Raw genomic sequence first — 17,424 nt, 5'->3', positions numbered from 1 at the left:
CGTGTAGTCTACATGGCTGCTGCACCTTCATCAAGTAAGTGCTTCATACAAATTTTATATAATTGTATATCTTGTGTTTTGATCATATAAACAATATAGATAATCAAAGCCCGAGCATAGACGGGGAGAGGAGGCCAGGGGATGGAGAAAACCATGAACAGAGTCCTACTAAGCACCAACCGGCATTCTGTTGGGAACATAAGTCGATAGATACACACACGAAACACCCCATCATCGTATTCTCAACAAAAAATTAAAAAAAATAAAAAAAGCCTGCTTGCTATAAGCCTACCAACGCTTAACCTATTTATGCTACTAAACCTCTACTAAAAAATAGTCTGCTTGCCAAAAGCCCAACACAAGTAAATAATTAGAGGTATAGAGGCTATCGAATATACAGTTAACGTCAACATTACAAAATGTTCCGAAAATACAATACGAACAAGTAAAAACACTTACGACATATCTTAGCTAGAAGTGACTACCTCCTTGACAAGTCCTTGTGTCGATCCATAGAAGTTACACAATCTCCTCCTACCTACTTCAAGGGTAGGGTCACTTTGCCGAACCCCGAATTATAGCCCGCCTTTTAACTTGCGGCTTTCTGCGTTTAGCTGCTGCTTAACCTTCAGCTACTACTGAGAAAGAGAGAGAGAGAGAGAGATGGCACATTGAAGGCAGAGAAGAGGAGGCTGGGCAACACTTGTTCGGGGTATTTCTCACTCGATCAAACCCTAGTTGAGTAGTTAGCTAGGGCTTTCCCCTGATATATGATTTTCTGTCTGTCTGTTGTTAGTTCTCACTTTTTATCCTGCTTGCAGGGCAGTCTAGTGCGGAGAAACAAACAAAAAACACAATGGGGCTGCTAGTCTAACAGTTTCCTTGCCGACATGAGCCAAAGCAAATCATGGGTATCGCAACACCCCCTCCCCTCCTATTTATTTACTAACTACTTGAGGGAAAATTAATTTGATTTGTTTCATTTATTTTTCAATACTAAGGTAATTAATATTGGATGTCCTCCTTTGTTATATATTGGACTAGATTATTGAAATGAATTTGAGTGGATTGGATTGATCTCTAAAGTTATCAACCCATACCTAGGGATCCCTAATGAAATTAAAGTTATGTTACAAGCAAAAAGATATAAAACTCTTGTGTCCACCCCAACCAACTTACTTGGGTCTGGCTAGCATAAAGAAAACCTATCAACACAAGCTAGCTTTGTTGATAACTTGGGGGATAATAGGTTGTAATCTCATGTCATTTACTATTGTTTGCTTAATTTTAATGAAGATGGGGCATTGATACATTATCTTATTTATCATATTTGAAGGAGAACATATAGGTTCAAAGTGAATTGGTTAGATATGATCCAAAAGCATGTTCGCAGTCAAGTAGTAGAACATACATGTATTGCTCATGCAGTCCCACAGACAGTGGAGGTCGCCCTAGCTTACAACTACGGGGTTAGACCAAGGGTCTCCGTGAGAGACTTGGCACTCAATGTAGGTGCACCCTACATATTTGAAGTAGAACCACACACTGGCAAGGACAATGGTTCATCCTCTTCATGTGAAGAAATTGAGATGATAGCTATCGTATTAGCTTATGGGTCTAGGCCAGTAGATTGCTTTCAGTTCATAAGTGAACATGGGATAATGTTGGAAGAATTTTGGCAAGTCAAAGGGACACTTATCAAATAAGATTGGCGGCTCGAATCATGCATACCTACACAAACACTTGACCAGAAAGAAGAGTCAAAGTTGTGATCCATGGTTTTAAATGGTTCACCGAGCAAATTCCAATTGCACCCGGTATTCCTATGTCTAATCAAATGTGGGTGCCCGGTATCAATGTTAATAGAGGGCTATTGAGATGCAAATGATGAAGGCGCTTCTGACGCATCCCACCATTGTTCTCATTATCTCAATAGATCAGCACTTCCACAATTACAAGCACGGAGTCTACGTGCCGTCGCTGGATGAGCCTTGTGAGGCCCATACCCATGCTGTGACACTTCTTGGGTAGGGAACATATGAAGAAAAGATCACCAGCTTAGGGTTGAAGAAAAGGAAGAGGGATGAAGCTCCGAATGTGGGTGAATTTTGGCGCATCAGCAATCCATGGGGTATGAACGGATTGGGGTATATTATAAAAGGAATGACGCTCCCTTATATCCACCACATTGCATTCCCAACATTTGACAAGGAGAGAAAAGTCTACGTAACCGTGGATCAATGTTACCAACCACCAAGTTATCTCTAAAGGCAGTCAAAGGTAAAATAATTGACTTAATTGTTTTAAATTATAATAAAGTACCCTGAAACCTCGAAGTTAATCTTTTATTGTTCAATCTATTTCATTTTATGCAATGAATCTTCATTATGCCTTAAATTCTATACATAACATAGTTGTGCAATACATGGCATTTAGGCTTGTTTGAGTGGCACTGGAGTTTGGAAATGAAAAGAAGCAACACACTTGTTTGAGTGACATTGGGTTTGAGCTTTTTAAATTTCTCTTGATAGATTAATGCTTTTAATAATGTTAGATATGTTATATATACACAGAACGGAAGCTCGTGCTGTTAATGCATATGAGGGAGCTAGATATGAGGCTGAGAGTAAGAGCTGAAAGCTGGCAAGTGGTGATAGTGCCTACAGGTGAATGGAAACTACTACTACTACTAGCGTTGTTGGTTCTCTTATTTATCATTATAATGGGTTGTCACTTGGTAGCAATAAAAGCGGGGGAGCATCTGATACTCATAGTTAATGCGAAAGTTGTTGGAAGTTAAGTTTTCTTGTGTATTTTTAATTTGATAACTAAGTGAAAACAACATTTTCTTTTCTTTTCTAATCCAGATGAGTCATGTTTTGTTTTTGATATTTATGCAGTGTATAAAGGAAGGTCATCATCTTGTGGATCATAGGATGGCGGAGATATGAAATTTTAAAGAGCAACACATGCTAAAAGAAAACAAAACATGTGTTGCTCTTTAAAATTACATATCTCCGCCATCCTACGATCCACAAGATGATGACCTTCCTTTATACACTGCATAAATATCAAAAACAAAACATGACTCATTTGGATTAGAAAAGAAAAGAAAATGTTGTTTTCTCTAAGTTATCAAATACTAAAAATACACAAGAAAACTTACCTTGCAACAACTTCAGCATTAACTATGAGTATCAGATGCTACTCCGCTTTTATTGCTACCAAGTGACAACCCATTATAATGATAAATAAGAGAAGAAACAACGCTGGTAGTAGTAGTAGTTTCCATTCTCCTGGAGGCACTATCACCACTTGCCAGCTTTCCTCTCTTACTCTAAACCTCATATCTAGCTCCCTCATATGCATTACCAGCACGAGCTTCCATCCTGTGTATATATAACATATCTAACATTATTAAACGCATTAATCTATCAAGAGAAAATTAAAAGCTCAAACCCAATTAAGAAAAAACCCCACATCACCAAAACAAATGTGCTGCTTCTTTTCATTTCCAAACTCCAGTGCCACTCAAACAAGCCTAAATGTCATGTATTGCCCAACTATCTTACGTATAGAATTTAAGGCATAATGAAGATGCATTGCATAGAATGAAATAAATTGAATGATAAAAGATTAACTTCGAGGTTTCAGGGCCTTTAATTATAATTTAAAACAATTAAGTCAATTATTTTACCTTTGACTGCTTTTAGAGATACCTTGGTGGCTGGTAATATTGCAATCCGCGGTTACGTAGACTTCTCTCCTTGTCAAATGTGGGGAATGCAATGTGGTGGATATAAGGGAGCATCATTCCTTTTATAATATACCACAATCTGTTCATACCCCAATCATTGCCCCATGGATTGCTGATGCGCCAAAATTCACCCACATTCGGAGCTTCATCCCTCTTCCTTTTCTTCAACCCAAAGTCGGTGATCTTTTCTTCATATGTTCCCCACCCAAGAAGTGTCACAGCATGGGTATGGGCCTCGCAAGGCTCATCCAGCGACGACACGTAGACTCCGTGCTTGTAATTGCGAAAGTGCAGATCTATTGAGGTGATGAGAACAATGGCAGGATGCGTCTGAAGCGCCTTCATCATTTGCATCTCAATAGCCCTCTATCAACATTGATACCGGGCACCCGCATTCGAATAGATATAGGAAAACCAGGTGCAATTGGAATTTGCTTGGTGAACCATTTAAAACCATGGATCACAACTTTGACTCCTCCTCTTTGGTCAAGTGTTTGTGTGGGTATGCATGAATAGTTTTTTATTTTCGGGCCCCTAATCTTATTCGATAAGTCTCCCTTCTTCGACTCACCAAAATTTTTCCAACATTGTCCAATGTTCACTTATGAACTAAAAGCAATCTACTGGCCTAGACTCACCAGCAGACCGATAAGCTAATACAATAGTTGTCATCTCAATTTCTTCACATGAAGAGGATGAACCATTGTGCTTGCCAGTGTAGGGTTCTACTTCAAACATGTAGGGCGCACCTACATTGAGTGCCAAGTCTCTAACGGAGACCCTTGGTCTAACCCTATAGTTGTAAGCCAGGGCGGCCTCCACTGTACGTGCGACTGCATGAGCAACACATGTATGTTCTACTCCTTGACTGCGAACATCATTTTGGATCATAACTAACCAATTCACTTTTAACCTATATATTCTCCTTCAAATATGATAAATAAGATAATGCATCAATACCCATCTTCATTAAAATTAAGCAAACAATAGTTAATGACATGAGAGTACAGCCTACTATCCCCAAGTTATCAACAAAGCTGGCTTGTGTTGATAATTCATCACTAAGAACGAATGGACATGGACAACAATCTGAGGAATAAAAAAAAAGGAAGAATTGACAAGAAAGATGGCAATGGAGGGAGGAAGAGGCAACGTAAGGGACTCTAAAACAATAAAGTTAGGGTTTAATTTATTTCATTTCATTTGATTTGATATGAACATAAATCAAAACCGGTAGCAAAAGGTTACTTCAAGGCCTTGTTTGGTCGTCTCTAGGGATATGGATTAGAACAGGGAAGCCTACAAGTTGAAGGTAGATATTGAAGATGGTTGAAGAATGATCCCTAGTATTTATCATGTTATCTCCCCTTCTCCTACCCTACCACCAATTTGAGTGGGACTGGGATTGGAATTGGAACTGATAGGTTTTCTTTATGCTAGTCAGACCCAAGTAAGTTGGTTGGGGTGGACACAAGGGTTTTATATCTTCTTTTTGTTTGTAACATAACTTGAATTTCAATAGGGATCCTTATGTGTGGGTTGATAACTTTAGAGATCAATCCAATCCACTCGAATTCGTTTCAATAATCTAGTCAATATATAACAATGGAGGACATCTGATATGCACCCAATATTAATTACCTTAGTATTGAAAAATAAATGAAACAAATCAAATTAATTATCCCTTAAGTAGTTAGTTAGTTAGTAAATAAATGAAATAAATGGGAGGGGAGGGGAGGGAGTGTCGCAATACCCCATGATTTGCTCTGGCTCTTGTCGGCAAGCAAACTGTTAGACTAGCAGCCCCATTTTGTTTTCTGTTGGTTTCTCCGCACTACACTGCCCTGCAAGAAGGATAAAAGTGAGAACTAACAACAAACAACAAACAACAAACAAAGACAAAGACAGAGAATCGTATATCGGGGGAAAGGGAAAGCCCTAGCTAACTACTCAACTAGGGTTTGGTCGAAAGAGAAATACCCCAAACAAGTGCTGCCCAGCCTCCTCTTCTCTGCCGCCTTCAATGGTGTCCTCTCTCTATCTCTCTCTCTGTCTCTCTGTCTCTCTTCTTTTCTCTCTGTCTCTCTGTCTCTCTGTCTCTCTCTCTCTCTCTCTCTCTCTCTCTCTCTCTCTCTCCCCCTCCCTCTCCCCCTCTCCCTCTCCCTCTTCTCAGTAGCAGCTAAACGTCAAAAGAGAGAAACACCATTGCCAAGGGCAGCGCCCTTCCTCTCCTCTGATAGAAACCTTGTTGTTAGGGTTAGGGGGCTTTGGTGGACTTGTTTTGTTTGTCTGGGTTTTACCGTTGGTCGTCTTTTTCTTTCTCTCCTTTCCTTCTTCCCACCCACGCACAGAGAGATAGCTTCAACCACCACCAGCCGCAGCCTCCGTCCGTCGAGTACAGCCACTGTAACAAAATTCTATTCTCGACGTCCGCCCGCCCGCCAACCTGCATATTCGGCATCGCCATTGCCAGCCATGTAAGGAAACATCACGTATTAATACAATCAAAGCGATGCTCGGCATCATTACTAATACATGCGTATTATGAGATTGAGATTCCATACCTTCACCAACCCTTTTTCATAATTCTTTAGTAAATTTAAAGCATTCAATACCCTACCGCTAACACCTACGCTAGTTACTCTACTTAAAAAGTATGCTACTCAAAAGACACCCTTTCTACACAGCAGCAGAACTATGGAATATGACTGACAGGATCAAGTAAAGCTACTTGAATCAAATCTAATTTTACTAGCACGACGGGACATGAGGAGATGCACAGGAGAACTACCTGGAAGCACCATTGCAAAAGCCTGATCCAGAGGTTAACTCTTCAAACAAAGCATCAGAAACATAAGAGAACAACCGACTGATCATCCATGTATACCACCTTGCACCCCTGCCATTCGTACTGTTCTTACTCTTTCCATGAAACCTTGCCGTGCTCCCAGCAATTCCAATGGTTGACATTCTACAGACTTCATATTGCACCACTTCCTAAGCAAAATAAAATATGCATAGCATGAAATGATGATTCACACCCATCGCCATGCTCGTTGGCAAGTTCCGTCTCAGCATCCCAGATTTATAGAAGCAAAACATCCGACCGTAATTCCTGCTCAAATCAATAGTGGAAGATTAAACTAAACACAATGTCTAAATGCCAATAAAGTCCATGACAAACCTTCACACAGAAGGTTGAAGATTATTGAAAGGAATTATCAATTTGACGAAAGAAAGAGCTAACCCCTCAACGATTCTGATGCCAAATTGGCAAAAATCTAAGTTCTAGTCATTCCCAATAAACACAATACATCCAAAATCTAACCACCTCACGAAAAAAAAAACTCATATTGGACAGAGAAAAAAAAATTATGAAACAAATATCAGTAGCTAAATTGATATACAATAAAACATATTTTCAATAAACATCTAGAGACCTTATCAAAGTAAGCCATCAACACTCGACAGATGAAAATGCCGTGCTAAATAAATACTCTTCTTGCATGATCAGTATTCCCATGAAAAACCTCCCTTCTTGCATAAACTCCCAATAGCAATGCATCCTATTTGTGTATAGTGCCAAAATAGACAAGATCAGGAATACTAACATACAAATCCGGTAGTCAGTAAGAAAAGGTTCTCTATAGAGCATGTCAGAAGGTGCAATAGTTTATTTTCGAGAATTGACACACTTCTCACACGTGCTACACCAGGTATCGATGCATTATTGGTACATAAATGTACGCAGATCTTTATGCAAACTTTCCAGTTTCGTTCACGTCTCTCATTGAAATCACTTTAAAATCTTTTTATTTATCTATTTACTTACTTTTATGTTAAAAGAAAATGATACAGTATCTCAAAATTTGGAAAAATTGACTGAATGAGGCCAAACAATTCATAGCATTAGAATTTCAGATCTTAAACCAAATGGAAGATATTATGTGTACGGCATTGGAAGATCCAATATAACTATTACCTGCTGGTCACTCTTTAAGACGAACTTTCCTAGAGCTCGGAATGGGGTAAGTGAACGGCTGTAAGGATTCAAATTCATAGCAGATAGCTCTTCAGCAACTAAAGCAGCATCTTCTTGGACACAATTACATGGAAAAGCAGATAAACAGAGCAAGGTAGCACTAGGAAGAAATTCACCAGGGTGGCCTGTTCTTCACTCGATGTCATTGGTGGTACCCAAGAGAGATTCAAAGCTGAAATTACTTTTACTGCTTCATGGTTTGCTTAAAAAATGACCAACCGTTCTCAAACATGTAATAGAGGATCTGGCAATGCCTCCAAGCTAAGGACTTTCTCCGCTCAAGTTGAACTGTTTGCAGATATCCTGTGCGGGGAGGTAAGACAATTATAGTATTCATTGATGAAATTTAATTCACAAAATACAAAGAAATGAAGAAGACTTTTTCTTCTGCAAGTTTAAAAACATTTCATAAAAATAATTTCCACTTTCACTGTGGAAGTCAGATTTCTTTATGACAAAACATAAATGGACAAAGAAAGTATGAAAATATATGCAATGCAACAAAGGGTAATATTATGAAGGTGCACTGCTAATAGGACCCTCACCACAGAGAGCTTTTCCCGCCAAGGAAATCAATGAATTGTAACCCTAGAGATAAACGGGCCTCAGACGAGCTCAAGGAAAATAGGTAGTGGTTGACGTTTTTGTACATTAAGACTGGCAAAAGGTGCCCCATCTGGTTTTTCCCATAAGTTTACCAACACTGTGAGAGGCAGCAGCAGCTGTTACATGTTCGAACCCAAAATAAAGCAGTATCTGTTCAACTCTGTTGGGTGAGGAGTAAAGGACAAAGAAACTGAATTCAATTTCAGCCAGCCACCTTTGCCATCCAAGCCTACAAAAACTGAGAAATGCATCAACCAGACCAAGTTCTAGTTGAACGGTGGCAGGGGATCTGGAGGAAGAGCAACCGGCACCACATTCGAAGTTGAAACAAAAATAAGTTAATCTTAGAAGCAAAAGTTATCTCATGCTGCAAGCAACACAAGACAAAAAGTAGGTATAGACAAAAGATTTAGAAGATACAAATGCAAGTAAATCCTCAAGAAATCTAATTCACAAGTAACCACCAATTCTAGAGCAGCCACTGAAGTTGTTGATAGTGGATCATCAGATACAACACCAGAACCACCTTTGCCATCAATCATCGGATGTTTGAGTATAAAAAAATCACCTGAAACCGCAACCGCAAGGTCTCTGGGGACAAGTGTACGAGAGCGCTAGCTTTTGGTTGTCCATATGTAGTTCCAAAGCCATGTAATTTGCAGGCGAGAACAATGTCGACCAGCAGATTTTAGTTTACCATCCACCGATGTATTGCAAACCTCGAAAGTCAGGCCCACATAGCTCAGCAATGTCCGTCCTCCATTCTGCATTACAAATAGGTGAGAAAAAAATTTAAAAAGCTTCACGCTTTCAACCCCTCTCTCTCTCTCTCTCTCCCTCCCTCCCTCCCTCCCTCCCTCCCTCCCTCTCCCTCTCTCTCATCAATTCCCTAGCACCAAAACAAGTTTTATTGATAATATTAAACTAATTGTTGCTGAGAGAGAGAGATTACAGGAAGGAAAACATGAAAAGGTTTCATACTTCAAACTAAAATTTAGCAAATAGCAATTTATCATGAGAATCGAGGAGAAGCAATAAATAAATACCTCTACAAACACTTGCGAGTTAGCAATATCAATTGTCGCTGTCGCCATGAGAATCGACCGGAGTCGACCCAAACCCCAATACATACGCCTCCGCTTGGGACCGGACATCCTCTTGCTCATTTTCTTGCGGTGGCGCTGGCGGTGGTGATAAGAGGCGGCGGGTCAGGTTAAAAGTGTGACCCTCAACCCACGGCGTCGTTTATGAGAGCAACTCCACAAATCCACTATTGAATCCACCCTTTTAAACACCCTTTTAAACAGTAACCGCTTTTAATGAATAGTAACTGTCATTAATGAACAGTAATTGTTATTTGCATCTCCACCCTTGGAACCCTCCCCTGGCAATAGGCAATAAAATATTAGTTTTTTTTGTTTGTTTAAATAATACAAAATAAAATTATTTGTAATTTCGGATAAGATTTTTTAAATCGTTCTCGTTGCGCCACGTGTCATTTTATAAAAAAACAATTATTTAGCGATGGATTTCGATAAGATTTTTATCCAATGTCATCATGCCACGTGTCGTAAGGTAGATGGAGAAGAAGTGGTATTTATAGAAAAGTAAAAACAATTTTTTACAATTTTTTTTCAGATTTTTTACAATTTTTTCGGATTTTTTCCATTTTTTTTTATTTTTTTTTCCAATAATTAATTTCTGCCGTTGGATTTAAAAAAAAAATGAATTCTAACACTCCAGATTGTGCCACGTGTCACAACGGTAATTTTTCTTAATTTTAAAACTATTTTTTCTTTATTTATAAAGCATATTAATATCGACCGTTGATCTCAGATCGAACGGTTGATATTAAATCAGATTTTTTTTTTTTTACCGTTGAGATCCAACCGTCCAAATGAAGGAGCTGTTGAGATCGAACGGACCGTGGGAAGCCACGTGGCTTCCCAACGGTAACTGTGCAAAGCTGAAAAGTTGACTGTTTTTTCTGAAAAGCTGTCGGGCGACGCGCCCCCACGCGCGAGTGGGGTGCACGCGCCTGACAGAAAAAAATAAAAAATGGGCTTGGAGCTCGGGCTCCGGGGCTGTCACAAATTGACAGGCCCCCTGCTCGGGCCTTCTCCACTAGCTCGGGCTCCTCATGGCTGGAGCAAGTTGATAGGCCCTCAGGCCTTTTCTTCTCCACTATCCCCCGGCCTATTGATAAGGCTGGAGCTGCTCTGACGGAGAGACGGTACAATGGATGGGACGGGACTGGACTGGGAATTTTTACATTTTTCGTATTCCACACGCAAAACTCAACATTATTAGTTTCTTGTTTTTACTTTTTAAGGAAACTTTTCCTAAGGCCTCTTCGGATTTCCAATTGTATTTGAGTAATGTGCCCATCGGTTAACCATTTGGTTCCTAAATTAGTTTTTCTCTATTCTTTTTTACGTTAAAATGGTATGTGTCTTTATAGTAGTGAATGTTGGTCGGTTGTCTGAACATTGAATTATGAAATGCATCTGAGAGTAACCAATTATAGAACATCTCATTTCACTTGGAAGTTATTAAAGTGACATCTTTGGGCAAAAAAGTTGAGAGATCTTCGCCTCCAGAGACTTGGGTATATAACCAACCAACCAGAAGCATTGTTATTTACTTATCAAAATTGAAGGTGCTTTTATGTTGCTAGATTCTACGACTTCAGTATTGTTTACTTATCCAAACTAAAGATATTGCCGATTGTCAATACAATGTTATTTACTTATCCAAACTGAAAATGTGTTGACGGGAGGGTTAGGATAGTTAGTATTCTTCTCGGGTGTGTGAGAAGTGTTTTGCATAGAGCAAGGGTTTTCGCATATAACAAAATATGACTCTACGTGTTTATCAACAAGTCACATTTCGAATTTAAGATAGTTGAAGTTTACGTCGATAACATAAATCTCAACGGGACTCCTAAAGAGCCAGAAAAAAAACTGTTGAGAACCTCAAGTCAGAATTTGAGATTAAAAAACTTTGGAAAAACTCGATATTGTCTCAGCCTCGAGATTGAACATTGTTCTGACAGTATTCCAATCCACCAGTTAAACTATACCAAGAAAGTGTTGTGTAGCTGTTAATGAGGATACAGGAAGCCTACAAGTACTCATATGGTCATCCGAATGGTATCTCCTTGTGAACGTTATCTTTCTGTTTGGTTAGATGTGTGGTTATATATGTAGATAGCAACTTTATTGTGTTTTTTGTTGGGTTTGTAATCATGAAAACATATTCCTTATAGATGATGTTTCTCGTTTTATTTTATTAATGAAACTCTTATTACCTTTAATGTAGCTTTCCAAGAGGTTTTGAAGAGAAAGTGATTAAAAAACTTTCAGACTACAATTGTGTTATTAGATTGGAAGCTATTATGTTTAATTTTTCGACAATTTAATTCACGTAACTTGCATATTAAGAACTTATGGACGAGTAACTGTATTACTCTTTAAAGAGTGTCGTGCGCATGTCAAACAATTTTAATTGACAGATAACTGGCTACTGCATTAGTAGTGCAATCGATTAAATCCAAGAAATCACGATTCATTTCTACTGAAATTGGCCATGCACGCAAAACTCAAAACTCAAAACGCAAAACAAAAAGTCTACTTCCCAAAAGCCAAACACGAGTACACTTAAGTCAACATTACAAATCGTTCCGAAAATACAATACGCACAAGTAAAAACACCTGATGATTACATATCTTAGCTAGAAGTGACTAACTCCTTGACGAGTCCTTGTGTCGATCTATAAAAGTTACACAATCTCCTCCTACGTCTTCAAGGGTAGGGTCACTTCGCGAGACCCCGAATGATAGGCCGCCTTTTTCCTAGCCTCGTTCCTCACGTCTTTCTGCACTTGCCTCCTCCTTCTCCTTCTCCCTCTCCTCCTCCCTCCAGATCAGGTACTTCTTCGTCCTGGCATCGGCCTTCTCTAGATCAGCATAAAAATCTTCCAAGTCAGACGGCTCATCAAATAATGCAACCTTGCGACCATCACCATTAGTCAAAAGGCAGAGACATTCGGGAAAGTGGGTTTCATCAACAGGCATGTCGTCAGCAAGCCATGGTGGCATAACGGGAAATTGATAGGCCGCCTTTTTCTTGTTTGGTGAACGATAGGCCGGCTTTTTGGCAGCCAGATATCTGTTCTTCTTAGCCTTTTAGCTCGGTTGATGTGCTTCCTCGTCCACCTCCTTGCCCGTAGAGTGTCTAGTACTTAAGAGATGCTCCGAGGTGTTACACACTGATAGTTTCTTATATTGGGAAACTAGGGCGGACACAGCACCTACCGTAACTCCCTTGCGAGCACTGATATCACCAGCAGCCTCCATTCTAACTAACTAAATTTAATTAATTAATTACAACAAATATATTTAAGCAAATCGAGTACCTAGTTGTTCGGTTCGTCGTCGGATCGGATGTGAGACTGAGACGGAGAGAAAGAGCTTCGTTTCTGTTCTTTTCTTATATATAGTACTAGCACAGTATACGGTATGATCCCTTTCTTTTCTCAGATCAAAATACACAGGCCGCACAAGGATTTCTATGTTTTTTGAAGAAAAAAAAATGGGAATTAGTCGTGGCTCTCCTGGACATTGAACTTTAACAATTTAAATTGTTTATTTTGTACATCTCGATTCATAGATTATTTTTACAAAAATTCAATTAAATGTGAAATCATTTGTCTATTTAATTATCACGATAAAATTATAGAACAAAGTGTTCGTTAATTCTTTGAACCCAATTAAATGTCTCAAATATTTTAAAGGGTCATTTTGGTTCCGATCCCTAATCAACTTAATTGTTAGATTGTGTTAGATTACATGATGTATTGTTAGTTGATAGAGTTGTTAGGCACTGCCATGTGTCTCTATTGTATTGGTGAATCTAGAAGTTAGTTGTGTGTGGTTGTATTTATAAAAAGGGCAAAAGATGTAATAGTGAATATATGAAAAGTTTCAGTTTCTCTCACTACTCTCTCTTCGAATTCTTTCTCTGCATTTCTCCATAGCTAAATCTTAGAATTATCATGGTATCTTCGCCTGCTAAGGTTAACACTATTGGTTGACGATTCCTATGCTTCCGCTCGTCTTTGTTGTTCCGGTGACGGTTTGTTGGTGCGTGTCGGTGAAATTTCTAAAAACCCTAGAAATTTTCTTTTGGGGTTTCTTGAGCTCTTCGGTGGCATTTCTTCTGTCAGTCGATCTTTTATTCGTCGTCGCTTGTTGAATTAGTCATTGCTACTTGGATCTGTGGTTGGATCCATCTTCAATTTGTCTCGTCGCTGCAGTTGAGGTGTTTTGTTTCGATTTCTCTGCTTGATTCGATTCATTACTGGTTCTTGATTGTTGATTCTTAGCAATTGTTGCTTCGTGATTCTCTGTCTCTTGGATTTATTGAATCTCTGAAACTATTGTTTTTTGGTTAATTAGTCATGGTTACTACTACACAACTAGCACTCACACAATCTCCTATCTCTTCGCTTATACCCAATGTTGGAAACACTGTTACTATGAAGTTGGATGATTCGAACTATGTTACTCGGAACTTTCAGATCGAATTGTTGCTAGAAGGGAATGGCATTATGGGGTTTGTTGATGGATGTATTACTTGTCCTTCGAAATATGATGATTCAGGTTCTGATGGTGAATTGGTAGTTAATAACTCTTCAATCACTGATGTTTATAAAGTTTGGAAAATACATGATAAAGCTCTTATGACTTTGATTACTGCAACATTATCCATTGTTGCTTTATCTTGTGTAATTGGTTGTCAAAGCTCACAAGAAATGTGGAATAATCTTAAGGAGCGATTTGCAAATATGACTTGTACTAGCATTGTCCAAATGAAGATTGATTTGCAAAACATCAAGAAAGGGCCAGAATCTATTGATCTTCATTCGCAGAGAATTAAAGATTGTAGGGATCAATTAGCTACTGCTAGTGTTGTGATTTCTGATGAGGATATTGTCATTGTAGCTCTAAGAGGCTTACCTACAGAATATAATATCATTAAGTCTGTAATTCGAGGGAGAGAGAATCTAGTTTCAATAAAAGAGCTTAGATCTCAGTTGAAGGCAGAAGAGTCTACATTGGAAGAGGTCATCAAGTCACCATCTTTAATGGCAGCTATGCTTGCAAATACTTCACGTTCAGTTTATGACACTGGTGGCTCTTCCAATACTAACAATCCCACTGGCAACTCTGATTTTGGGTCATATGTTCCTTCTGGTTCACAGATGTCTCAGTTTCAGCCACTATCATTTTCTTCTACCAATGGTCCTGTTGCATTTGTCTCTAAGAATGGCTCTGGGACTTATAACAACTTTAAGGGGAATAACTACAAGTTCAGGGGTAAGGGCAAGAAGTTTAATATTAGTTTTCATCAACCCTCTGGTTATCAAGGCTCTGCACAACCTATTTTTCAATCTCAGTCTCAGTTTCAGAATCTTGGCTCTCAGATAGTTTGAGATCAATCATTTCAACCTTTGCTCATATGTTAAATATGTGATAAAAAGGGACATGTAGCTCTCAATTGTTTTTAGAATGGTTGTCAAATCTGTCACAGAAAATGACATACTGCTGCCACATGTTTTGACAGACTCAATTCTGCACCTGTTTCTGTGCCTCAATCTCAAAACTTCTCTCAATCTCCCAATGTGATTCAGCATCATCCATTTCACTCTTCTATTCCACAGTTGCCACATCAGTTTCAGTCTTCACATCCATTTCAATCTCAAGTGCAGAACCCTGATATGATGTCTGACTCTTAGTATTCAAATGAGATGTTCTCTCCTCAACATGGTTCAACTGGTGCCTTTACTGCAAGAACCAACTTCTCTCCAACAGCACCACAGCAAGAGTATTGGTTACTCGATTCTGGAGCAACTAATCATATGACTTCTGATCTGTCCAATTTGCAAGCTGTCACTCCTTATTCTTCATCAGAGACAGTTACCAGTGCTAGTGGTGAAGGTTTACAAATTAAACACATTGGTCAAGCTCGTTTATCTAATTCATCACATACACTTGAGTTAAAATCTGTGTTACATGTTCCACACTTATCAAAACACTTATTGTCTATGCATCAATTGTGCAAAGACAATAATTGTAGGTGTATTGTTGATAAATTTTATGTGTGTTTACAAGACAAGGTCACCAACAAGGTACTATATCAAGGACTGAGTAACCAAGTTGTCTATCCACTTCCCATTCTCAAACAACCAAAGCCAACTCCTGCAGCATTTCTTGGACAGAAAATCAATACATATCTTTGGCATTGCAGATTGGGTCATCTAGCCAACTCTGTAACTCAAGTAGCCCTTAGTAAGTTAGATATTAATTTTCCCTGTAATTCCACATATCAAACTTGTATTGATTGCTTACAAGGCAAGTTTATCAAGTTACCTTTTCCCTTAGTGGCTTCAAAGTCTCTTGTTCCTTTTGAAGTCATTCATACTAATGTATGGGGTCCCTCTCTTACTAAGTCTTTAGAAGGGTATAGCTATTATGTGTCGTTTATAGATGAATGTACACGATATACATGGATATTTCCCATGATTAATAAAGTTGTTGTCTTTGAGATATTTGTGCACTTCCAAGCTTATATTCGTACTTATTTTTTTGCACATATTAAAGTATTACAAAGTGATGGTGGGGGAGAGTATACTAGTATTCTATTTCAAAATTTTCTCAAATCTAAAGGGATTGTACACCAAAAATCTTGCCCCTACACTTCTGAGCATAATGGTTTAGCTGAGAGAAAGAATAGGCATCTTGTTGAAACTACTATTACATTACTTCAAAAAGCTTCCCTTTTACCTAAGTTTTGGTTTCATGCCTGTGCTACATCTACTTATCTTATTAATAGAATGCTTACCTCTATGTTAAAGATGCAGTCTCCATTTGAGATGTTGTTTAAGTCTCCACCTCGCCTTGAGAGTTTAAGGATTTTTGGCTGTGCTTGTTACCCTTCCCTGAAACCATATCGACAACATAAATTGGAACCTAAAACCATACAATGCATCTTCTTAGGGTACGCTGCTCAATATAAGGGGTATATTTGTTATGTTACAAAGGATAATAAGCTTATTGTGTCCAGACATGTATTGTTTGATGAAACTGTTTTTCCTAGTGCTCATGGGTTGTCCAACTCTTGTCTCAAGTCTGATTTATTCACTCAACCACATCCAGCCTTGATTAGTCACTCTAATACCTTTCATCATCCTCCAATCATACCAATACCATTTCCACATCTATCATCCTCTTCTCAAGTCCTTGTTACTCAGTCTTACTCTCAAACACTTAATGATTTTTTCTCTACTGGGGTTCAATTGTCTCAAATTCTACATCTTCGTTGGTGTCCTCTGAAAACAATCCTGATGTGATTACCTCTCAAGTTCCAAATCTGCAACAAGTTCTTGTGCTTAACATTAACACACATCCAATGCAAATAAGGTCTAAGTATGGGATCTCTAAAAAGAAGGCCTTTCTGCTACCATGTCAATTGATTCATCTCTGGATCGGGAACTTCAGTCTTTCAGTGCTGCTTCAAAGTGTTCTCAGTGGAAATGTGCAATGATTGAGAAGATGGAGGCTCTTCTTAAACAGAAAACATGGACCTTAGTTCCACTTCCACCTCACAAGAACTTGGTGGGTTGTAAGTGGATTTATAAGGTTAAAAGATATCATGATGGTTTTGTTGCAAGGTATAAGGCTCGTTTAGTGGCCAAGGGGTTCTCTCAGGAAGATGGCCTTGATTATTATGAGACTTTTAGTCCTGTAGTTAAACCTACTACAGTCATATTGATGTTATCATTGGCTGCTACAAAGGGGTGGAAACTTAAACAATTAGATGTCAAAAATGCATTTCTGCACAGATTTCTAGATGAAGAAGTGTATATGTCTCAACCACAGGGGTTTATTGACAAGGATCATCCAGAGTTTGTGTGCAAACTTGAAAGGTCTTTGTATGGCCTTAAACAGGCTCCCCG

General features: G+C 38.7%; 2 pseudogenes; both read right to left on the bottom strand.

The window, feature by feature from the left end:
• Positions 1–342: 342 nt before the first annotated feature.
• LOC126593786 (uncharacterized) lies at positions 343–9,683 on the bottom strand (annotated as a pseudogene).
• Positions 9,684–12,100: 2,417 nt separating this feature from the next.
• On the bottom strand, positions 12,101–12,763 carry LOC126593785 (uncharacterized; annotated as a pseudogene).
• Positions 12,764–17,424: the final 4,661 nt, after the last annotated feature.

Source organism: Malus sylvestris, chromosome 12, assembly GCF_916048215.2.
Source record: "Malus sylvestris chromosome 12, drMalSylv7.2, whole genome shotgun sequence".
Lineage (NCBI taxonomy): Eukaryota > Viridiplantae > Streptophyta > Magnoliopsida > Rosales > Rosaceae > Malus > Malus sylvestris.
This window is presented reverse-complemented; position numbering and strand designations above follow the sequence as displayed.